The sequence below is a fragment of the Artibeus jamaicensis genome, unplaced genomic scaffold (assembly GCF_021234435.1).
Source record: "Artibeus jamaicensis isolate MK-2021 breed Jamaican fruit bat unplaced genomic scaffold, CSHL_Jam_final contig_467, whole genome shotgun sequence".
NCBI classification, from domain to species: Eukaryota; Metazoa; Chordata; class Mammalia; order Chiroptera; family Phyllostomidae; genus Artibeus; species Artibeus jamaicensis.
Window position 1 is genome coordinate 1,076,689 of NW_026521845.1, and position 22,848 is coordinate 1,099,536.

General features: G+C 56.2%; 1 protein-coding gene across 1 annotated transcript in view; it reads right to left on the reverse strand.

Moving 5' to 3' along the window:
* Nucleotides 1–22,848, reverse strand: part of DISC1 (DISC1 scaffold protein) — a 242,247-nt gene that overhangs the window by 58,974 nt on the left and 160,425 nt on the right. The gene's annotated exons all lie outside the window — the stretch shown is intronic.

Sequence of the window (22,848 nt, forward strand, 5' to 3'; positions counted from 1 at the left end):
ATAGAGAACGATTTGGCCCTGGCCCGTAGCTCAGTTGTTTGGAGCGTCATCCCAGTGCAGAGAAAGGTTCCGGGTTTGGTTTCCGGTCAGGGCACATGCCTAGGTTGCGGGTTCGATCCCCATTTGGGGCACACAAGAGAGGCAACCAATACATGTTTCTTCCTCTCTCTTCTCTCTCTGCACTGTCTCTGCACCCCCTCTCTAATCAATAAAAACGCATCTTAGGGTGAGGATTTAAAAAAAGGATTTGGTGGATTCGGGGCAAGCTCAGAGTCCCTCTGTTTCCTCCCCTGAGCCACCAGAGGGTCTCCCTCTGCCGGTGGTCACTCACGGGCTGTCCACGTGAGCGCCCCGAAGAGCCGGCGGCGGCAGACGCGTCTCCCTCAGACGGTGGTTGTAATTATTAATGTTGTTGCCATTTCTATAATTATTGTTATTATGGCTATTATGGTATTTATCAATATTTCAGTTCCGCTCTTCATTCTCGAAGACAATTGATGCTGGAGGGCTTGTGGGCACTGGAGCTGCAGTGCGTGGAAACAGGAGCCACGCTGCCCGCCTCTCAGCCCGGGGTCTCCGTCCGGGCCTCTCAGGGCCCTGTTTTGGTCAACGCACACGGGATGGGGTGTGGGACAGACCCCATCCCACATGACATTTCCCGTACATCGTCATCGTCACCAACATCCCAAACCTGTCCCTACGAGCCTGATGAAAAAACCACCAAGCAGTACTGTTTTCGGTGTAACCAAGGAGGCCAGGAGAATGTCCAGTGGGAGCAGGTCTGGCTGGGCTCCAGTGCCTTCCGCCATTCGCTGGTGTAATAAGGGGGCAGCCATATTCGCCTGGATAATCGTACGGGAAGTAAGTCCCAGGCAGGCTTGACATCGGACCGATGGAAACAGCGATTCCTGGGACCCTCAGCCCCAGCGTCCCCAAGGCAGGCGGACAGCATCATGAAGTCAGCGCAAGAAGGCTTCGGGTTTGAAAATGGAAGCCAAAGGGCACTCATCAGTTCAGCATTAATCACCAATTCTGTCGAATGTTATTGGATTCTTCTAAAAAAGGGTAAGTACCAAGTGAGGCCTGGCTTCACTTTACAAATATAAGTCATCAGACTTCGAAGATCATTAGTCAAGGATCGATATAGACAAGGCTAACTCTCACTGGTAAAATTTTCCAGAAGGAAGAGGTGAAAGACAAAGGAAACTTTTTAGAACTCCAAGAAATGTTTGAACCTAGTATTATTCTTTTGTTGGAGTCAGTGAAAGAACTTCTGTTTCTTTGGGTGATTAAACCATGCACAGAGCCCTGGCTGGTAGCCCTGCTGGTTGGAGCATTGTCCTGTACACCAGAAGGTTGCAGGTTCGATCCCCCGTTGAGGTACATATAGGAGGCAATGAATCCATGTTTCTCTTGCATGTCAGTGTTTCTCTCTCTCTCCTCCCCTCCCTTTCCTCTCTCTAAAACCGATAAAAACATGTCCTCCGGTGAGCGTACACATGGAGGTGCAGTAGTAACATAGTGCAGCGAAGCCCTAGGGAAGTCAACAGCGCAGAAAAACGGACTTGCAGTTGGGCTTCCCCGGTGGGTGGGATGGACTAAGGTTGTGCAGGACCACAGAGCTGGCAGAAGCCACTATGTGAAGGGCCACACAGGCCAAATTCTACCCCGAAGGGCAGGATGGGAACACCAGCCATGAGCCCCTGCTGCTACCCAAGAGATCTTGCTGCGGCACTGGAAATCCACTGTGAGGACATACGCCACACCACCAGTGACACCCACGTAGCGAACAGGGACCGCGTGTCAGGTGCGGTCCCAAACAGGGACTAATAGTCATACCTACGGAGCAGCTCTATTATCATCCCCATTTCACAGCTGGCAAAGCGGAGGGCCAGGCGAGTCACGCAGCTGGTGAGGGAGCGCGCCAGAGCCCGCTGCCAACAGCACATGACTCCCATTTCCAACGGGAGCTCTGAATAAATGCACAGGCAGTGCGCGGGTCTCCAACGACACAGTGAGTTCGGGAGAGACCGAAGACTGGGCTGTAAAAAGTCGGAGTTACAGGAAGCACTCGCAATTGCAAAGAACGGCATTCCACACATAAAAATCAAACTGCGTGGAAGCTGTAGGGAAGCATGCAACTAACATACCAGCCTAAAATAAGTGACCCCTGTGAAATAAATGCAAAAAATATATATACATATAGATATATACACACATATAAAAATATAAATACACATATATGCATACACACACGCACTAAGGCCAAGGTGATTTCAAAGTTGGATATGATGAGAAAATGGTTAATAATTCACTAGGGCTTATTTTCATATCGATTCACTCCTCCTAATGAGATGCCAGGTTCACATGGCTTTGCAAACACATTTTTATGCGCATCTTAGATTTATCCCCAGCATTTTCTGCTGTCCCTGCATGTGGGGGTCATTTAGACAGAATCCTCTGTGGAGAGGGTCCCCAAATTCAACAGGACGCAGTGCTGCCCAGGTTTCGGACTCGTCATTGTAACTCATCTGGGGCCAGGACCAAAAAATATACCGCCGCTCAATTAGCAATGGATGTGCTGGTCACTGGGGTCACCATTCAGTGAGCTATTAATTCTCTCCTTTCCTCTGTGGCTGATAAGAGACTGGCAGGGAGAAGACAAATGGCCAGATATGGGTCCTGCAGAACTGGTGAACGGTGACAATGAGCAGGCCTCTCTCTGGGGCTGCGAGTGTTCTCACTCCCGCGTTCCTCCAGTGTCCCTTCCACGGCCCCCGCGTGCCAGGCTGTGCGCTCGAGCACTGGGGCCGCGGAGGGACCCTAAGTACAGAGGACACCAGGTTCGATGACAGACAGCCACATAAACGAACCGATGGTGAAAGCAAGGAGGTCAGTTCAATGACAGAAACTTCATGCAGCCGTCCTTCCGGGAACAAGGCAGAGAGAGATTCGGCCCAGCTTGACAGCGTTAGAAAATGCCCCCAGAGGAACCGACTGAAGTGGGAACCTTAAAGCATTTTCCACGCTGGCTGAAGCCAGAGGAGGCATGGATAATCCAAAACAGCAGTTGCACATAAAGTCAGATTTGTGTTTCAGAATATCAGGCATTTAATGCCGTATCATCTTACCTCCCCCATAATTTCCGAATCATTTTTCCCTAAGCTCACATCCTCATCTGATTCGAGGTAGTGCGTGAAGCCGTGCCCCAGGAAGACGGGGGGGGGGGGGGCTACAGGAAACGCCAGGCTGGTCCAAAGCACAGGCTCCGAGCTTCCATCACCACGCGGAAGTGGAGGCGGAAATTAACCCCTCCATGCAGATTTCTTCCTTTGAGGGACGTGCGTGGGAGGGCTGTGCTGTGGCCACTTCACAGAAGGGCAGAGATCGGGGAAGCCTTTTCAACCGGGAGCATCCTCACGTGATTTGGCCATCCGTGAAGAGAGCAGAACTAATTATGCTGAACTGCATTGGCACTTCCGCTTCCACCCGCGTGCCGCATGATGGTCTGTGGCTGCAGCCGCCTTGGCGAGCCCTGCCCTGCTGTCCTGGAGCCCAGAGCATGTCTCAGGGACTTGTCAGTCTTGATACTCACATCAGCAGAAATCATGGGGCTCAGATGGGAAGAGACAGTGGGCAGGAGGCACGGAAGGAGCAGACAAACTCCATCGGGTTTAAAAACACAACGAATCGCGAGCACTTATGCTACCTAGCAGACACAGCCCAGGCCCTGACTCCACCGGCCCTGCTTGTCACCAGTTAATTGGGCGGCATCTGACACAGTGATCCTCACTTTCCGGTCAGACCTGCTCCTACATGCAGTCTCCCCACGCCCTTGAAGCACACGGCCTAACACATCAGCTGTTCAGTGACAAAGAAAAACCAGGCAATGGTGAGGAGAGCAGGTCAGGAAGAAAGCCAGCGCCATTGGTCCCGCGCAGCCTCCCACGGCAGCCCCCGACTCGCCGTCCCAGCCAGCTGCTCCGGCCCGGGAAGGAGGTCTCCTCTGCTGGCTCTTCCGGCTGAGTGCCGGCAGCCGAGCTTCGCTTTTCTGCCTTCCAGCCCCTGGCATCACGAGAGTCGTGACCTGGGGACCCATCGACGATGGTTTGAAAATTCCATAAAACGTCTCTATATTTGTCTTGCCTGCGAGTGCTGTTTGATTCTCTCTCCTTACTTCCTTCCAACACACACACGCATGCACACGGCACATCATACAAACACATCATATGCACATACACACGTGTGCTGCACATACCACACAGGTGCAGGTACACTCAAGCATGCACGTATCCACACGTATACATATACCGTGCACACACGCAGACACAATTTACTTGTCCTCATACATTTTGATGGAACAGGAGTAGAATTTGGGACTTCGTTTTTAAAATGGAACGCTATTTTCTTAACCAGTCTGTGTTAGAAGAGAAAGCCCACACCCACGCTTGACCTTCTTAAGCTAAGGAAAGTGAGCTCCCACCAGCAGCCGACGGGATGCTTCCACGTGCGTGCTTGCCCTCATCCAATTCCCGCGGGCGCTCCCCAGACCCCTTCGCAGAATAAGGAGGCAGAGGCGGAGGCCCAGGGAAGCTCATTCAAGGAGCGAAGAGGAAATGCAGACCCGGTTCGGCTTCGCGCCCAAGTCCGCCTTTTCCCCAGTGCCCAGCACTGCTGCCCAGTGTGGTGAAGCGCAGTCCACGACCTTTACTGAGGGATTCTGTACTTCACAGCGGGCAGCATTTGCTTAGCCCCTAATGCAGTCTCCCTACGCAACTACTGGGCACCAAAGCGTCCGGGGCCCGGCTGCCTGTCCGATCTGGAGGCATCGGCAGAAGACTCAGAGTGGGCTCAGGGGCAAAAAGCCACACCCAGGGTAAGCTTCTCAGGCCTGCAGTGCCGAGGTGTTTTCGTATTGCAGGCGCTGTCCCCCCAAGCTGTGCGCATCCTAAGGAAACCACCGGCCCAGGGCAGCCTGCTCCTGGCGCCCAAGGCGCTCTCGGGAGGGAGCAGAAAGAGACTCACCTCCCCAACGGCCCCGCTGACTGGTCCCACAGCACATGTCGCACCTCCTGCAGGGGGTCGTCAGCCCAGAGGCCTCCCTTTCTGGGGCACTAACCCAGCCCCACCCCGCACTCTGCCCCTGCCCTTTGCCATCCCATGCAGCGGTCACCATGCCGGCTGAGCCTGCTCCAGACCAAGGGGTGTAGACAGGAGCCCATCAGTCCCCTTGCCCTGGAGTCCGCAGCTCTGCAGAGGGCTGAAGAGGACCTTCACCTCCAGCACCAACGCTGGACAATGAGGGCAGGGTGCTGCCTGTGGCCACAGCTCACAGTGTGAGGATGAAGCTGACGGCCAGAGGTCAGCAGAAGACAGGGAAGGAGAGAGTCCCAACAACTTCAGAGTCCCTGGCCCAGCACCGCTGCCACCCCACCCACCACCAGGGTGTTCCACCAAGGTCTTCTCTTCTCTGCCCAGTCAGGGATTCTACCTTCTGAACCCGTAGAGCCCAGCAGCATCCTGGGCTCAGAGAAGGTGCCCAGGTGCCCTGCACATCCGGCCACACTGGTTACAGGCAAGGTGCTGTGCTGGCCACTGGGGAAGCCACCATGAACAAGACCTGGTTTATTCCTTAAGGAACAGACAACCTGATGAGAGAGAAGTCAGGACAGATTCTCAGGACGCCGGTAACTGAGGTCAGCGGAGAACGAGTCAGTGGCGGAAGAGGGAAAAGCACAAATGCAGCCCAGCACGGGGCGCAGAGCGGGGCCACGTGGGCTCCCTGGAGAACAGGCCCAGGAGCTGAAAGGGAAATAAATAGAGGACATGTTTTAGCGTCCATTACACTTGGGCGCCAGGGGAAGGAGAGACACAGGTAGGATGGGAGGGAGAGTTTTCAAAACGCCCATCTTCACGCTCTGCCCTCACCAGCCTCGCGGAGCCAACAACCCGCCCTCCTCGCTGCCCCCGGGGCTGTTGGCAGCTCCCAAACCGGCTGACGGGTGGACTACGCAGGCTTTCCCAACCTCCCACAGGCTGTGGCCAAGTCCGACAGTGACCTGGCTTTTGTTTTGGTGCCAGACAGGGCCTGCCACTGCAGAGCGACCCCTCCGCTGGGTTCCATTCGAGGTTCCGAGTGCAGGGTGGGCCTTTTCCAACAGTGCACAGTACCTTCCTCCGAGGCCGAGACAGCGGGCTCAGCCCTGAGGCTCCAGTGCCTCCCCACGGGGCCCCTGAGGCAAAGCAGATGCGGCAGGTCGTACGGTGCCCGCAGGAAGACCAAGCGCCCGTGGCCTGAAACTCTCTGTCACGGGGAAGTGCAGCGGGTAGCCTGATGCATGTTCTTCATGCACTTGGGAAAGACTCTACCTACAGTTTTCTCCTGGACCTACTTTTTCAAACTTTTTACAGAACTGGGTGGGGGGAATGGCCAACTTGGCCATGGAGAACACAGGAAGAAAGTGGCAATTTTCCATTTGGGGACTATTTCACAAAAGTAGGGGTTTTCACTGACTATGAGGTCCCTTCCACCACAGGTGACATCCCACAAACACACACACACAGTGCCCTCAGCCAGGCACTTGCCATCACCCCCCCACATGGCCCCAGGACTGGGCCACACACGACCGGGAACATCGTGCTTATGGGCCAGGTCTCAAAAGAGGCCGAATCAAGCCTTCAGCATGCAGACGACGCAAGGGAGGCAAAAGGAATATACTTTTAAATAACAGAGAAAAATACAGATCTTCGCACCACGGCTTCTTCAGGACAAACACGTGTCTGGTGAGAAAGGTCCGTGCAAGAAACAGCCCGGTGACCCCTCTTGCTTCCGACGGCAGAACTCTCTAATCCGGCATCACACTTAGATCTACAGACTAGGGGCCCCTGCCCCAGGCCCTGCCTTGGAGATGCCCCTCCCCACGAGGTGAGGGGCCCATGAGGCCGAGGGAGGCGCCCTTCCAGAGTCCGCGCCCCATTCTCCCTCGTGCTTTTGGCGCCAGGACGCCGGAATTCCTCACCCCAATGTCTCTGGATCACTCTCGAACTCGGGCGAGCTTCGTCCCCAGCTTGGCACCCTGAGGTGCAGGGTGCCGAAAGCACACGTAGCCCAGGCCGAGGGGCTCCAGGTGGGCAGTCTGCAGGGCTGTGTGGCAAGCACAGGTGGCGAGCCCCTCCACACAGGAGAGGCCATGAATGGCCAGTTATCAGGGGTGATTTCAGCTCAACGCCGTGGACGTATGGGGGAGGCACAGGACCAGGGGCTGCAGTGCAGGACCAGGGGGCTGCAGTGCAGACCCCACAGGTACCTCCGCCAGCCCTCGGGGGCCCTGGGCCAGGCAGCCCCGCAGAGTTGTTGGGAGCCACAGCAAGGGCGCAGAGCTTACCCTCTGGCACTGACTGGGCCCCAGCGCCGGGTGTGGCCAAGGTCAAGGTGGCCTCCCTGAGCCCCAGCAGGCCTGACCGAGGCCACCGTCCTCCCGAAGCACGACGCCATCCAGAGGCAGCGGGCCGCCTCCCCGAAGGGGGAGCTGGGCACTGCCTTCGGGCCTCACGTGGGGGACAGGTGGACAGCGTGTGCACACACCGCTGGGGTGTCCTCACGCTTGTATGTGATGGCTCGTGGCGAGGGGCAACAGGCGTGAGGCCACAGCTGGCTCTCCCGCACCTCTGCTCTGTGTCACAGAGTCCAAGCGCCCAGGACTCCTAAATGCACACCTCACCTCCTAGCCACTAAGCAGTCATGTTGGTCCAACGTAGTAATCACGTTTTCTACCTTCTGTGTCTCAGTCCCCCCAGGGTCAGCCAGTTCCCGGTGAGAGAGGGAGCACCTCACCAGAGAGCACACCTTCCAGGTGCCAGCCAACCCATCAATGCAGAGCCCACACCCCAGCCACATGCACTGTGGTCCTCACACTCCGGCCACCCTCCTTCTGTCCTAATCCCCCAGACAGGGACCAGACGAGCAGGGACAGCCCTCCTGCCCCAGGGCCCCCTAGTTCCTCCTCCCACCAGCCAACTGACCTTGCCCCTATTCCTTCCTGCAGGAGCCACAGAAAAGCTCGAGCCCAGGTTTCTGCTTGCTCCCTTGTCCCGTCCCCTGCCTGAGTCCATGGGGCCCCGGTGTGCCGTGCCTCCCCCGTCGTGGGGCCTGTGGGTAGGAAACCCTCCTCCGTGGCTGCCATGTCCTGATCTGGGGGCCCCCACACACAGGAGGAATAGCAATAAAACCTACATTATAAAACCTCAACTTAGAACAGTGGAACTTCCTGTGTTCAGCTGCTTACTACACTGCTTTGCACTATTAACTACTCAGACACTCGGCGTGTGCGCCCTGGGCTGTGCCTCTGCCCAGCTCACGGGTGTCAGTGACCAGCCTGCTCTCACCAGCACATGCAGTTAGTGCTGCGACGGGAAAGGGGAAGAGAAAAGGGAACAGGATGTCGGAAATGGCCAATTGGCCATGGAGAACGTAGGAAGAAAGGGGCAATTTTTATTTGGGGACTATTTTACAAAAGTAGGGGTTTTCACTGACTGTGAGGCCCCTTCCACCACAGGTGACATCCCACAAACACACACACACAGTGCCCACAGCCAGGCACTTGCCATCACCCCCCCACATGGCCCCAGGACTGGGCCACACACGACCGGGAACATCGTGCTTATAGCATCTGGGAACGGGCTGAATCTCAGCCTTCTCCCAACAGCCGCCCAGGGAACACGACCCTCGATCCTGCACAGCCCGGCATCAGGGGGTGAGGAGACTCGCAGAGGCACCTTCCCCAGAGGAACCCTGGGGGCGGAGGTGGTGGTGGGTGCTCAGCACCAGGGCCAGACAGCTGGGGGCCCACCCTGGCCGCGCTGGAAGGTCCAGGCAGGCACCAAGCCTCAGGCTGGCACGCGGGCACTTAACCCCCTGCCCTGGGCTCCCTTTGCCAGACCCCTCCGCAGAGCGGCCAGGCATGAGGCTGACGCGCTGGCTCCCATCTGCGCCAGGTCTGGCCTCCCTGCCGCCGCCGGCCTCTTGCGCTCCCCCACTCCAGCCTCTGCAGGGCTGGCTTTGTTGGCCCAGAAGCCTCAGCTTAGAGGTTCCCCCTTTAGAGGACATTCCCTCTGCAGCCCCCATGGCTTGTCACCCCGATTATTTTCCCTCGGATCCTCGCCTCCGTGGGCCTTTAGAACCTGTAATTACCTTGCCGATGGGTTTATTCGCCTGTTGCTGCTGTTTTGGGGGGGTTTACTTTCCTGTCTCTCCCATTCCAGGTCAAGTTTCAGGAGGACCACACCCTGCAGTGGGTTCTCTGTAGCGCTTGTTAGATTACTCATTAGCTCTCCCACGAACTGTGTCTGATTTTGCTCTCGTCTCCTGGCCACTGTTTCTCTGTTGCAGAGAACAGTACGTGGGAGAACAGCCTGCTCTGGCCCTGAGCACCGGGGTGGGCAGTTGGGCAGCCCCGGGGAGTGTGGGGTTGGCCGTGCACCCTGAGTCTGAGACATGGAGGTCACTTTAGTGTGAACATAGCACCTCCCAGGTGCAAGGGACCCAATTCACACCACAGGTGTGCATGGAAGCTTTATGTGACATCGCTAGGTTTTGTATCGACCAGAGCAGGGATTCGGGACTGGCAAGGTGGGGCACCCCCTCAGGGCCCACCTGTGCACACAGGTACCTATAAGAGCAGTGTTTGTAAGTCGCTAATGCATAAAAGTCACATAGAGCGAAGGCGCACATTTTGATCGACTCCCAACTGCTGTCTGCAGGGGGCAAGGTGAAGACAGGAGACCCCGTGCCAGCAGAAAGAAGAATGTGGCAACTCCCCACCATGACCCCCGGTGCAAGCTGGCCACGGCCCCTCAGTGCAGCAGAGAACACGTCACAGAAAACTCTCACTTTAAGTCTTTGACTCAGAAACCGTACGTGGGGCAACGTGGGGGGAAACTGAATGCAGTGAAACAAGGTGCAACAAGAGGTGACCTCTCCCCAGCTTACGCGCATCCTCCCTGCCTTGCAAACGCACCCTAAGAGCGCAAGGTCCATGAGAAGGTAAAAACAGCCTTACACGGGTTTCACATAGAGCAAGCTAAATGAGTCCAATTTTCTATGCCTTTCAGTTTCAATTATGCACCAAGTGTCCAGAAGCATACGATGCAAGCGAGGAGGATGGGACATCTACAATCTAATTTTCAGGACTGGGTCCCAAGGCAGAACAGGGAGAATGCATTCGCACATATAACTGCACCTGCAAATCAATGCCAGCAGGACAACGCCCCCCTGGCCGGTGAGATCGCCCGGTGGGAGGCAACTCCCTGGCTGGCGGGTGCTGGCTGGTGTGCCTGGTGCCAAAGTGCACCGTGCCCTCCAGCCCGCGGCCTGAAGACTCCTGTGAACCAGCAGGGGAGTCACACAGCTGAAGGGGTTTGCACAAGGAGAGAGGGAAGGAGAGGGGCCACCACAAACAGCCCGCGAGCACAGAGATGGGAGTGCACGCCGGGGAGCGGCTGGGGGAGGGGAACAGCCGTGATGACGTGTGAAGAGCCGGGGGCAGGTGGCAGGAAGGAGCAAGGAGTGAGCAGACGAGGAACCACGGGCTCCGTGGTAACGTGGGACCGGGCGGCGGGGGACAGAGTCCAAGGACAAACCCTCAGGAAGATGGACCAAGAGGGGGTGGCGAAGGAAACAGAGCTGGAGTGGTCAGGGGGCAGCAGGCCCCTCCGCAGGCAGGGTGTGCAGAAGCAGATCACAACACGGGGTCTCGGAGCGGCCGAGAGGCCTGGACGCTGCCAAGGGGGCGGGTGTGTCTTTCAGCAGGAAGGACTGTTCGTGATCTCCGGTTGCGTTCACACTGCACACACACACAAATACACACACTCGGAAGTCACTTTCACGGGGCCCCTCCCAGGCCCAGGTGCTCCTGCCCCACGCCCACCCCACAGCTTCCCCACCCTGTTGGAACCTGGCTACCCTTCCATCCCAAACCCTTCCCTGCCCTCATATCCCCTGAGTGCCCGCTGACCGCAGCCTGGACACACTGCAGTCCACCCAGCTGCCCCCGGGGCCGGGCAGCAGAGTTGGGAGTTGCAGGGGCGGGGGGGGGGGGGGGGCGACCTTTCAATGCTGTCATGCCAACTGGGGGCCAGGACCTCGTCAACCAAACAGACCTGAGCCTGGTTCTGAAGTGTTCAGCATGACTCTCCTCCGACTTGCACATTCTGTCCTGGGGGACGGAGCGCCAGCTCCATGTGCAGGCGAAGTGGGGGGGGGTGGGGGGCTTTTCCCACTAAATCCGCTGAGGCTGAGCCCCCCCGACACGTGAGCACCAACTCCGGACAGAAAACCCATCCTCTAGTCCCCGCAGTTTGCTGGCATGTGTGTTCAGTATTAAAAGTGCATTAGGCTTGACACTAAAAAGGTTAATAAGTTAACATCCTCAATATTTAGGAGAAGGTAGGTATAAAGTATTGGCTTACAACGGTCCCAGGGAAACCATTTCTTCTGACAAGATCATAAAACTCACTCTCACCTCGAGGCAGGCATCGCCTGCTCCACCCCGTAGTGAAACGGGGTTTAGCGGCGTCAGAACCCTAGAGGCCGCAGGTGCAAGTGCGCTCTGCACCTCCCGCTGCTGCGGGCGGCTGAGGCTCGGGCGTCTGCTCTTCTGACACCCTCCCGTCACCGGACCCAGAGAGAAGCGAGCCGTTTCTCCGTATCACAAAGCCACGGTGTGCGTACATGGGGGGGATGGTGACCCCTTGGGCCAAAATAAATGAGCAAAGCGCCCAGGTAGAAGCCGTAGTTCTGACGTCACAGGTGCGAGAAAGACCTCCCTGCCACCTGAGAGTCCCACTGAGGTTTTCACAGGGAATTTGTCTTAAGGGGATTGTGCAAACATGTTCATTTTGTTTAAGTGTCAGGCGAGCGTGTGGCTGAGGCTTCTGCCGGCTTGTCCTCCGTGGCTGAGATCCGGGACCCAGCCGCCGGCACCGCGCCACGGCCGAGTTTCCGGGCCAGGTCTAGATGCCTTGGCGCAGAGCAGCCCTGCGGGTTTGTCCCCCAAACCTTCCACCAAGAGAAACACGGACAAACTCGCTCAAAATGAAGAACGCCGTGCTGTCTCCCCCGTTCCTCCCAGCCCAGCAGAGGAGGGCAGAGCCCGAGACCCAGCCCCAGAACGGCGTGTGGCCACGTGGCGCCCAGAAACGCATCGCGGGACTCCGGGCCAGCGCCCTTCGCTGTCTCCCCGGTGACAATGCCTCTCAGCTGGGGAGTGCCACGTGCCTCCCCTGAGGGTGGCAGGACTGAGGTCTGGGGTGCAACGGCGCTGGGTCCTGGGAGCACAGGGCGGCTGGAGGGCGGCCAGTCTGTGCCCGTGTGCAGCCAAGGGCGGCAGGGCTCAGTCCGAGGCTGTCAGGCACCCCCATACGTGTGACTGCCATGCTTGGCAGGACACTTGTGGGCAAGTGACACTGGAAAACCGCATGCTGCACGCCTGTTCCATTAAACGTTGTACACTGAACCCTTAGACACTCAAATCGGCAAAAGACCCATGTATGTGCGTATAACCCTGAACACCTTGTATTATGGGCAACTTCAGAGACTTTCAAGGGCAATTTTTAATGTGCATGATTTTTGCCTGAAGTTTCACCTTTAGAAGCAAGCCCTGCGTGAGGTAAAGGTCGCTCCATGAACCAAAATTTACTACAAGACCATCCAAGGAAGAACAGGGCTCCGTGGGCGCTGGCTGTCCAGGAGCTGAGTCTGTGGCTTTTCCCACTTTGTTCTCCGAGTCGGCCATAGCTGAGCCGTCCTGCAGTGCGTGTGAAGGGCATGTGAAGGTCAACGTGCGTGTGTGTGTGTGTGTGTGTGTGTGCACACACGACACCCCCACCCTTCCACCTTAACCTTCCCACTTTGGAAAATTCAGGACCTAAATTTTAAGAACGACTTTAATAAAAGGTAGTGCCCCCCCCCACCCCTCTTTGTGAATTTATTTCCTTTGTACTCTTGCTGTTGAAGAAAATCTGTGTTGGAAAAGAAAAACGTCTGGAGGACCCACCCAACATCGGTCCCACGGGCCGGGCCTCCCCTGGCCAATCCATCAGCCCGCGAATTACGCGGGGCCTACAATGGCCCCACAGTTAGCTCAGGACAGACTGGCTCGTCCCCTGGTGTTAAGATGTCCTGAAAGCCCCGCTGCACAACCCTACCTTTCCCGTGTCGGCAGGAGCTCCCTCTGAGTGTGAGCACACTCTGAGTGTGAGCACACTCTGAGTGTGAGTGTGAGGGCTGGGTCATCTCTCTCTGTGGCTCAGACCTGACCACAAGTTGATCCCGAGGGCCCTTCAGAGGAGCAAGAGGCCCAGATAAACACGTATCTCCGGTTGCACCGACCCTACCTCCGCACTGATTCCCCCGGAAGAGGGGTGTCCCAGAATAAGTGCCCCCTCACGTGGAGGAGACCTGGGACACCCCCTCAGAGCCAGGAACCTGGAATCGCCTCTTAGAAACACAAGTCAGGCTCCAATTATGAAATCGAGCAACTGCTCATCAGATCAAAATAAAGAACCACACCGTCCAGCAACTTCATGAAAGAGATCATTCGCATAAGACAGCTGATGCTAATTTAGAAGCTGTTTATCCAGTTCGGTAGCAGTATATAAAATATACTTCTTACCATTACAAACGAGTGTATATATGTTTAATTACCACTAAGAATATTTCACCCTGTAATTTTAACAGCACCTCTGGGATTTAGGTTACTTTCTAAAAAATCATTTTCTTTCACTCGTGTGTGCTGTCCAGTGTCCATCAAAACCCGGCACAGCCACTGAAGACCGCTCGTCCAGGAAGACCCTGTCTCTGTGAGCACGGCTTCCATGCTGGGGGTCTGCAGTGGCCGCAAGCCACTCCCACAGAATGCCATGCGGAGCAGCTGGGACTCCCACCACTTTTCATAGGAGTCTATTCCAATCTCTAACCAAGCAAGGCAGCGTTAGAGACTGGTCACAGGAGAGGAAGAGGATGGAGAGGGGAATGGTGGCCCTGGACCAGAGGGCGTGCCCAGGGAGGCTGGGCGGCACTCACAGCTACTGCTGCACGCTGTTGCTCGTCCTTTGTCCCTCCTCCTCTCCCCTGCCCCTCTTCTGCCTCTCTCCTCTGGGCTCCTTCCTGACATATAATGAGATATCTCAGCCACACTGAAGCTTGAAAATGTACATTAACACTGGCTTCCGGCTTCCGGCCTCCAGCCTCCTCCTCAAGTTTTCTTTTCACCGCCAGAAAAGTGTGGGCCCTGGACAGCTGACCCTAGAGAGGGTGGCTTTCCCCAGGGGTACACACCCCAGGGCAGGCGGCTCTCAAGGACTCACGCTCACTCAGCCTTGGGAAGGGTGGGGGGTGAGCCAAAGACAGACTCTGGCCAACGAGGGAACTGCTTCATTTTACCCCAAACCTTGGGTTGTAATGATTTCCCGCATTAATTTATGACACCAAGTTGTCCCACTGTCTCAGTCCGTCTGGGCCGACAGTCCCACAGACTAGGCGGTTTGTAACAACAGAAATACCTTCCTCTCGGTTCTGCAGGCTGCCAGGTGCAATGCCGGCGAGGGCCCTCGTCCCGGTCCTCCACCGAGTCCTCCCGTGGGGACGGCACAGGGGACTTCTCGGAGGTCTCACTTATAAGGGCGCTGACCCCACTCAGTAGGTGTGGCATCTCCTTTGTGACCTAATCACCTCCAAAAGGGCCCCTCTAAATGCCATCCCATTGAGCATGAGAATATAGCAATAATTTGGGGGGGACACAGTCTAGAGCAATAATCTGGGGGGGGGGACACACGTATTAACCCACTAATACAGTTAATGAAACAGATTTAACTAAAAAGACATCCCATTTAAACGAGCTTGGAGAATTTTTTCTAAAAATTCAAGAACTACCTTAGAAAAATCAGAGGTCCCATGAAACGTCACAAAAGATGGCTAAGAATGAAAGTTTCAAGGTAACGTAGCTGCTGTGTCGCACTCAAACACAGACGCTGTACCCAGAACTGCCTTAGAGGCGGGACGGCGGCTGGGTTATGTATGTTGTGCAGGGTCATTTTTAGCCTTATTGTTATAGCTACTCACTCGTATCTACTTTCAAAGCAAGAACCCAAAGCCCTTCCTGCCAGTGGGAGACGGTGCCACTCACGTGGCTAACAGCAGGACTTTGAACTCAGGCTAACGTGGGTGACTGCACGCTGAGTCACCTGGGGCAAGCTACGGGCTGTCTCGACACAGCTCTCCTCTCCGGAAAACCAGGACAACGCTCGAACGCCCCTCATAAGATGGCTGAAGGAGTCAATAAATGACGGGCACTCAATAATCATCAACTTCCATCCTTCCTGCTATTGCCATTATCATCGGTTTCACCTTCCTCATCATGACAGTGACAGAGCAGTGGCGCCGGGACATTGGTCTCCATTTCACACATTATTAAATTGGATTTCTCCAATAGGAGTATAAATTGGGCTTAATGTGGAAAGCAGTTGCACAACTCCGTGAGTGCTCTCCAGGGTTTAGAATCAGAAGCATATGATTTTTCACAGGTTGTCAGGAGAATAGAAGTTCTGAATTATAATGTACTTATACTAGATAAATATTAAATACACCTCGCACAGGATAAATTAGTATTCATGTTAGGACTTCATGGCCTGTCTGTCACCCGCAGAGCTTAGAGTACTCCGCAGACGTAAGGGATGGCTCCCTGGAGAGAAGCAAGTGGCAGCCACACCGTCGGCAGAAGGCCACACGGTGACCTGTGATGTGACAGTGCCACCGAGGCGCAGACCAACGGGGTTCACACCCCGACCCTGCCGTAAACCCAGGCGTGTTACCGAATCTCAGATCCATCTCCTAACATGTAAAGTGCAAAGAAAAAGATTATTCCTATATGCGAGGTTACCATGAGAATTGGAAATGTTAAATATAAAAGGCCTCGCGGTGTGTGCAGCAGGTGCTGGATACACAACAGCTGTTCACATTATCAGAGCTAATCCCATCTGTCATTCTATTAGTCCTAATACAAAATGCAGAACAAGCACTCGTCTTAGTTGAGACCTGGAGTTTCCAAGTATTTTTAAATAATGGCATGTCTTGCACGTATCTTTCCTCTCACCATTTAATAATCAGATGATCCTGGTCACACGGCCTTAAGAGAAGTCAAGGGGCTCATTGTCATTTGGGAGGTTATTTTGCAGCCCTTGACTGGGTTACTTCCCAGGTAAGGCTACCACTCCGCACAACTCCAAGGGCACCATTCTCCTGGAAGACCCCACATGACACTGCCACTGATCAGTAGGCACTGTGCTTGCAATTCAAGACACTGCCACCAGGCGGTGCTGAGCAATAAGCACGTGGTACACATAGTCTGGCTTCCCAGAGCCAGGAGCAATAGATACAGATCCATACTGAAACTGAGCTACCTGGCAGGCCCTCGATGGACAGTAGGGTCACTGTCCCGCAATGGACAGTAGGGTCACTGTGTATCAGAACAGCACAGACGTCCTGTTGCTCTGGAAACACTTCTCAGCAGACTTTGGGTCACTCATTCAGTCACTGAATTGATGAATATTTATTGACTCTGACGGAAACTGCGGGGTCAAGGTGGTTCGTAAGCAAACCTGTCCTGGTCACTGTGTCCTCAGCACGCCCCTATGGCACCTTCTGTAGATCAGCAGGGACACAGACGCACCAGAAGAGAGAGGACTGTGGGTCGGCCGCTCCTCTGCCCAAGATCAGGATGGCCCCTAACAAGCCTCTGGACACTCACCGAGCCCCGGCTGGCTTTAGCATCTGCCATGTGAGGGGCCGCCAGGAGAGCAGGACCACCTTGAAGTGGACAGGGGTGGTCCTGGCTCCATGCTGGCCAACCAAGAGCTGCCTGCGTCTCCTGGGGTTCGTCCGGGACCAAGCAGGACCCCAGGACTCAGCCAAAGTGGGTCGGAGGCACAGCCTAGTTTGGAGACCGACATTCCAATGGGCCCAAGAGCAGAAGGACTGAAAGGGGAGGGGCCTCCCTGAGCCTGAGCTGAGCGGCTGAGACGCGGAGGGCGAAGGCCGGCTGCTCCAGCGCGTGCCGGGCCCTGAGAGCAGCAGACCCGAGTGGCAGCTGGGTTCCTGGGCCCCCACCCAGACCTCTGCTCACCCCGGGACCCCTGAAACTGGCCTTGCGATCCCCTGCATTCAGTTCCCAAGCTGCCAGCAGTACGTATGACATCATTCTGTTTTCCTTCTGCCAACAGCTGCCGTGAGCGACAGCCCCGAGTTCCTGGGTCCCCTCAGCACCTCTCTGTGGTGACCGGTCGCTTCTCTTTCAGCATCGTAAAAGACATTTCCCCCAGGGGTGTCCTGCTATAAGTGGAGGCAAGGACCTCAGACCAGCTACCAAAACCTGTTTGAGGCTGAGCAAACCTCATGGGCCGTGGCTCAGAGCACTGCCTCAGAGACCCACAGCCCAGGGAACTCCCAGCCGTCACTTCCTGGCTATGGGGTCCTGAGTGACACACTGAACTGATCTCTCCCTCCAACTGCCTAAAAGTGCATCAGAATAATGGCAGTGACCTCTCAGCATTACAGTGATGATTAAACATGTTTAACAACTGCAAATCACCGAGCGCAAGGGCTGGCACACGCAAACACTCAGAATGTCGCAGTCCCAAGAACGCACTGACGCAGCAGCCGCAGATCTGTGCAGGGCCATGGGCTCCCCTGTGAACTTGAACCCTGTGACCTCACATAGCCACTAGCCTGCTCGGACCTCACATCTCCTATCTGGAAACCAGGAGGGTTAAAACACGCCATCTCTGAGTTCCTCCCCATTCAAACACCAGAGAAACTGCAGGCATCTGTTGTCAGGTGGTTCTGAGAAACTCCAATCACTGCGTGGTGCCCCTGAAACCAGTCTAATGGCGCAAGGCAACTGTCACTTCCGGGACGCTCACGGCGAGAACCTCATCGATATCATGATCCCTGGCTTCTGCCGGGTCCCAGAAACTTCAGGGCCAGCTCCCACTCCAGGCTTCCCTGCAGAGCCTGCAGCTGGCCCCCAGCCCCCGTCACCCAAGCTCCTGGCACCGTGTTAGCAGCCGGGTTTGAGGAGGAGTGCCCCCTGCCACCCTGTCACCAAGTACCACTTCAATGTGACAAGACCTGGGGGGAGATCAGAAGTAACACTTCTTTAAGGAAAAAAAATAAACGGTGGCATACCGCCTTCTACAAAACACTTTCTCCTTCCAGTCTCAAGACAAACCAGGCTCGCCCCTCCTTTGTTCCTCCTTTCCCTCTGGTCTCTGAGCCACTGAAAGCCCCCTCTCTGCTCCCTGTACTCCTGCAGCCGCACTGGGCTTCGTGGCCCAGATCAGCCAAAGAACTGCCCATGAGACACGTTAGTCTGCGAATCCAGGGCCCCTCCCGGAGCCCGTGCGGGGAAGGCTGATGACTTGCACATTTTACCAGCAGGCCTGCCTTTGCTTGAGGCCGACGGCGTGCTCCCGGCGGCGCGGGGTGGCGGGCTCCTTCAGCCTGGGAAAACCAACGACACGCAGCAGACTAAGAGACAGCAGCATGAATGATTTAAGCCGTTTTCGACATCTCGGGGTTAAAAATACATTCTTTTGGCTGTGAGACTGGGTATTGTGATCCAGGTTCCTTGGGGACAGGATTCCCACACTTTGTCGGGGCTAGGGGAGGGGGCAGGAGTGGAAGAGTGGGGGCAGCAATCACACTCCACCAGGTCGGCGAGAGGGCGGCCAGCGAGCCGCAGCCACCGGAGGGCCTGGCCCTCACACCACAGCGTGGATGCAGAAAGCAACCCAAGAATATCCCCGAACGCCACTGGCCTTCACACACCGCTGACACCTGGATTTGGAGAAGCTCTGCATAATCTCATCATGGCCGCCTCTGCATCTGCCTCGCTCTTAGTCTCCTGGGAATGGGGGTCAAGTTGCGCATTTCTCTGTGCCTTTCAAAGCCCTTCACTTAAAAGGTGCTCTCCCTGGCCCACCTGAGTAAAAGCAGGAAGGGAATGTTAGATAGCTGCCAGAATAAATCTCCTCTCTGGAAAGTGCTCCAAACCAGCGCACGGGCTGCTGGCTTCGATTCAGACCCATGAGAGAGCCCCTCCAGGGGTGTCCCAGGTCCAAGGAGGCAAGGCAGGTCCCAGCATGGGAACGAACAGAATGGAGCAGCCTTGAAAAGGCAGGACCCGGAACCAGACCTTCCAATTTCAAAGAGACAGGGGATTTACCAGCTTCGGGACAAGTACAGTCTCCCGGACAGGGGCTATTGCCAAAGGTCCAGCATCAGAAACCGGTCCTGAGCCACCTGCCCATTTCCTCTGTTCCGGCAGAAGTCCACCTGTGCAACTCTCTTCACAGGTTATGAGGGCCGAGTACTTTCTCAGTGTCCTCTCTGTCGCTCACCCCCTTGGCCCTCTAAGCGTCTGGCACAGAACGGTCACCCGTGAGTGGAGCCCAGGGAACCTGGGAGGGGGACTACTGGCAATGAAGACAGGTGGGTGGGGAGTTTCTGGGAAGCCGGCTCCGCAGGGGGGCAGAACCCCACACACAGGAGCACAGCGCCCAAGACAGGACTTGATACCCAGAGAGTGACAAGGTCCCAACTACCTCAGCCACCCTGGTAGAAAGCAGGTCGGGGACGTGGAAGTGCCAGGTTACGTGCAGATACATCAGTGATGACAAGAGCCCGGCCGTGTACTTCAGTGGTCCTGACCCGTAAGTGTGCGTGGATGCCTCACGCTGCGGATGAGGGTTGAACTTGGACATAGAGCCAGCAAAGGGCTGTAAACAGAGATCGCGTGGCCCCATTTCAGTGGGCGGAAATCCAGGCAAGAGGTTAGAACGCTGACCCTTCCCATCCCGTGTGTGTCGGAGAGGAGGGGGCTCTCCTTTGCAGTCGGGGGACAGCTGGTAAGGACAACCACGTGCGGCCACCTCCCTAAAGGCTGTGCGGTGCAGGGGTGGGCACCGCTGCAACGAAAGCACCGGCCATCGGCGTGACTGGCGAAAACCACGGCACTTCAACACCATGGCTGGACTCACTGGAATTCCGAGTAAAACTTCCAGGAAACCCATGGACTTCTGCGAAAAGCACGCAGAGTGATGAAGACAGCCACCCCCTCGGGAACACCCGCTCCACAAAGCTGGCCTTCCTTAAAGGAGGTCACAAAGGGAGCATGAGAACTGAATTCCCACCGGAGCCCTCTCTTCATCCCAGCTTGCCGCCCTCAGACTGTGTGGAGAATGAACCTCTGTCCTTGCCTTAAAACCAAGGAGCTCCCCCCGCCCTTCGGCCCCTTGGCTTTTTTTCCTACTGTGCATGAAAGTGGGATCACTCCCTCCAGCCTGTCTCCAGATAGCTGGACTAAGAGGCAGCCCCTGAAACTGGGTCAAGGACAGTAGCAGAGCCTGCATTTAGCAAAGCTGAGGGTCACAGTGGCTACCCCTCCAGCCCCCCATCCCAAGCCAGGAGTGCATGCACTGTCGGGAGAGGTCAAGCACAAAGAAGACAGACTTCCAGGAAGAGTCCCTGCGTGCCGTCCCTGAGCTCTCACACGTGACCTGGCATTCTCAGCTTCACTGTCCTGACTAGAGAACACCACCTGCTTCTGGTACAGGTTTGGAGCGTAGAGGCAATTCTGCAGATCCGGAAGGAACAGCCTTGCTCAGTCCTTATACAGCAGCTGTCCTACGGGCGATCCAAAAACAGGGCACGTAGAAGAGTTCCACTGCCGGGGAGGGGAGGGACGGCATCACCCAGGCCTGGGAACAGTCCCAGCACTGAAGTCACCGCAGTGGCTGTCGTGAGAGCCAGCTACCATTCACCGAGTGCTTCCCATGGGAATTAGTTTCCTGGGTCTGCGGAAACACCGTATCGCAAACTGGGTAGCTTAGAACATCAGGAATTTGCTGTCTCGCAGTTCCAGCAGCCAGAAGTCCACGGTCACAGGGTGGTAGGGCTGGCTCCTTCCAGCAGCTCTGGGAGAAAAACCGCCCCTGCCTCTCTCCTGGCTCCCGGGGATGGCAACAACCCTTGGGGTCCTCAGCTTACACACACCTCACACCAATCCTGGCCTCTCGCCTCACACGGTGCTTCCCTCTCCTTTCTCTTGAAAGGTCAGGAGTCAGCGGACCCTAAACCCAGGGTGATCTCATATCAAGATTCTTAAATTAATGATATCACAAAAACCCCGTTTCCGAGTGAGCTCCCATTCCCAGGGGCCAAGGGTTAGGATTTGAGCCCATCTGTTGGGGGGGCCTCATTCACCCCCTTCCTCCCAACAGTGTAAGTGAGCAGGGACTCTGCGTGTGCTGTCTCACTGGAAGAGGAGACCTCCGGAGTCATCTCGTCCCCAACCCCATGACCGGTGACTGTTTTCTGCAGTGCCCCTGACAGCAGCCACTCGTCTCCAGTGCGAGGGACACCTCGACTCTGATGGAAGCCAGGCTGCTTCAGCCGGTCCCATGGTTCCAGAGTTTCCTGGTGCACACCGTCACCCTAGAGGTGGCAGTTCCTTTTGTCACCATTTGTTACAGGAAGACACTGAAGCCAGAGCAGTGGGCAACTTGTCGAGGTCACACACAGAGGGAGCCAGGCCCCGGGCTGCACATGCTCTTGTCTGTCACCACCGTGATGCTGCAGCAGGGGAGAAGGCCAAGTTCCCACACAGTGTGGAGCCGCTCGGTATGGCCGAGAACATGACCTTGAAGCGCCAGGGTAGCCTTGCCACTCATAATGCCAGCCCTGCCTCCCCTGCTCCCTCAGACAAGCACTGGACCAACCGGGGCCGGGACAACGCTCCGAGCAAAAGAGTCATTTAAAAAACGCCCTGGTGCAAACGTGTTCCTGTCACGTCACACGCATCACATCACGAGACCGGGACCCCCACACCACCCTTCCCTCCTCCCCTCCGATTATCCACGTGACCACGTTTCCTCATTTCCCCTGTGCAGGTGTGTTCACACACCCGCCCATCCACACTCTGCTGGGCGTCTCGCAAGGGCTGCAGTGCAGTTTCCGGGGACACATTTCCGCCCCGTACTGTGGGGCCCCAATGCACCTGCACTGGCAAGACTGCCCCGTCCCGGCTCCCACAGGTGCCTGGGTGTGCGCAGCTGTGCGCCCTCTGCCCTGAGTGCCCGGACCACGTGTGTGGGCAGTACTCCGGGGACGGGTGGGCAGCAGGGTGGGGGTGGGGTGGGGTGGAGGCAGGGCGGGGGCAGTGGGGAGGCCCTTCCTTCCCCCTTCCTTCTCCTCTGACTGACTGTTGCCCTCACTCGCTGGGGGGAAAGTTCCCCTTTTTCCCTTTACTTATATTTATACGACAAGCTCCTTAAATTCTGTAATTAAATCACCGCAGAGCTTTCAAGGAAAATGAAGAAACACTGGGATGAGCGACCCTCACGCCCTATAATACAGAGACCTAGTAAGAACCACCCAGTGAATACAAGCGAAGGCTCAGTTTTGTAACTTTAGGAACCAGGCGCCCATCCCGGACGCCTCCACCGCCCCCCCCCCCCAGGAAACGATGCTCTGGCCGGGAGGTGAAGCCATTCGGAGCCCAGTTCCTGTTTCTCGTCTCCAGGAGCTCCAGTTTTCGCCTCCTGACACCCGCTACAAAGTCACAGTGGGAGGATCCTGAAAGCCAAGAGCTGCCTGCAGGACACCTCCCTTCTGCAGGACTTGGCCCTGGGAACTCGGATGGACCAAGCCCACGCCCAGCAGAGGTGCCGTCCTGGGCATGAGCCCTAAGCCCAGCCTGGATGCTGACGCCCCAGGTGGGTCCGTAGGGTTGTGTG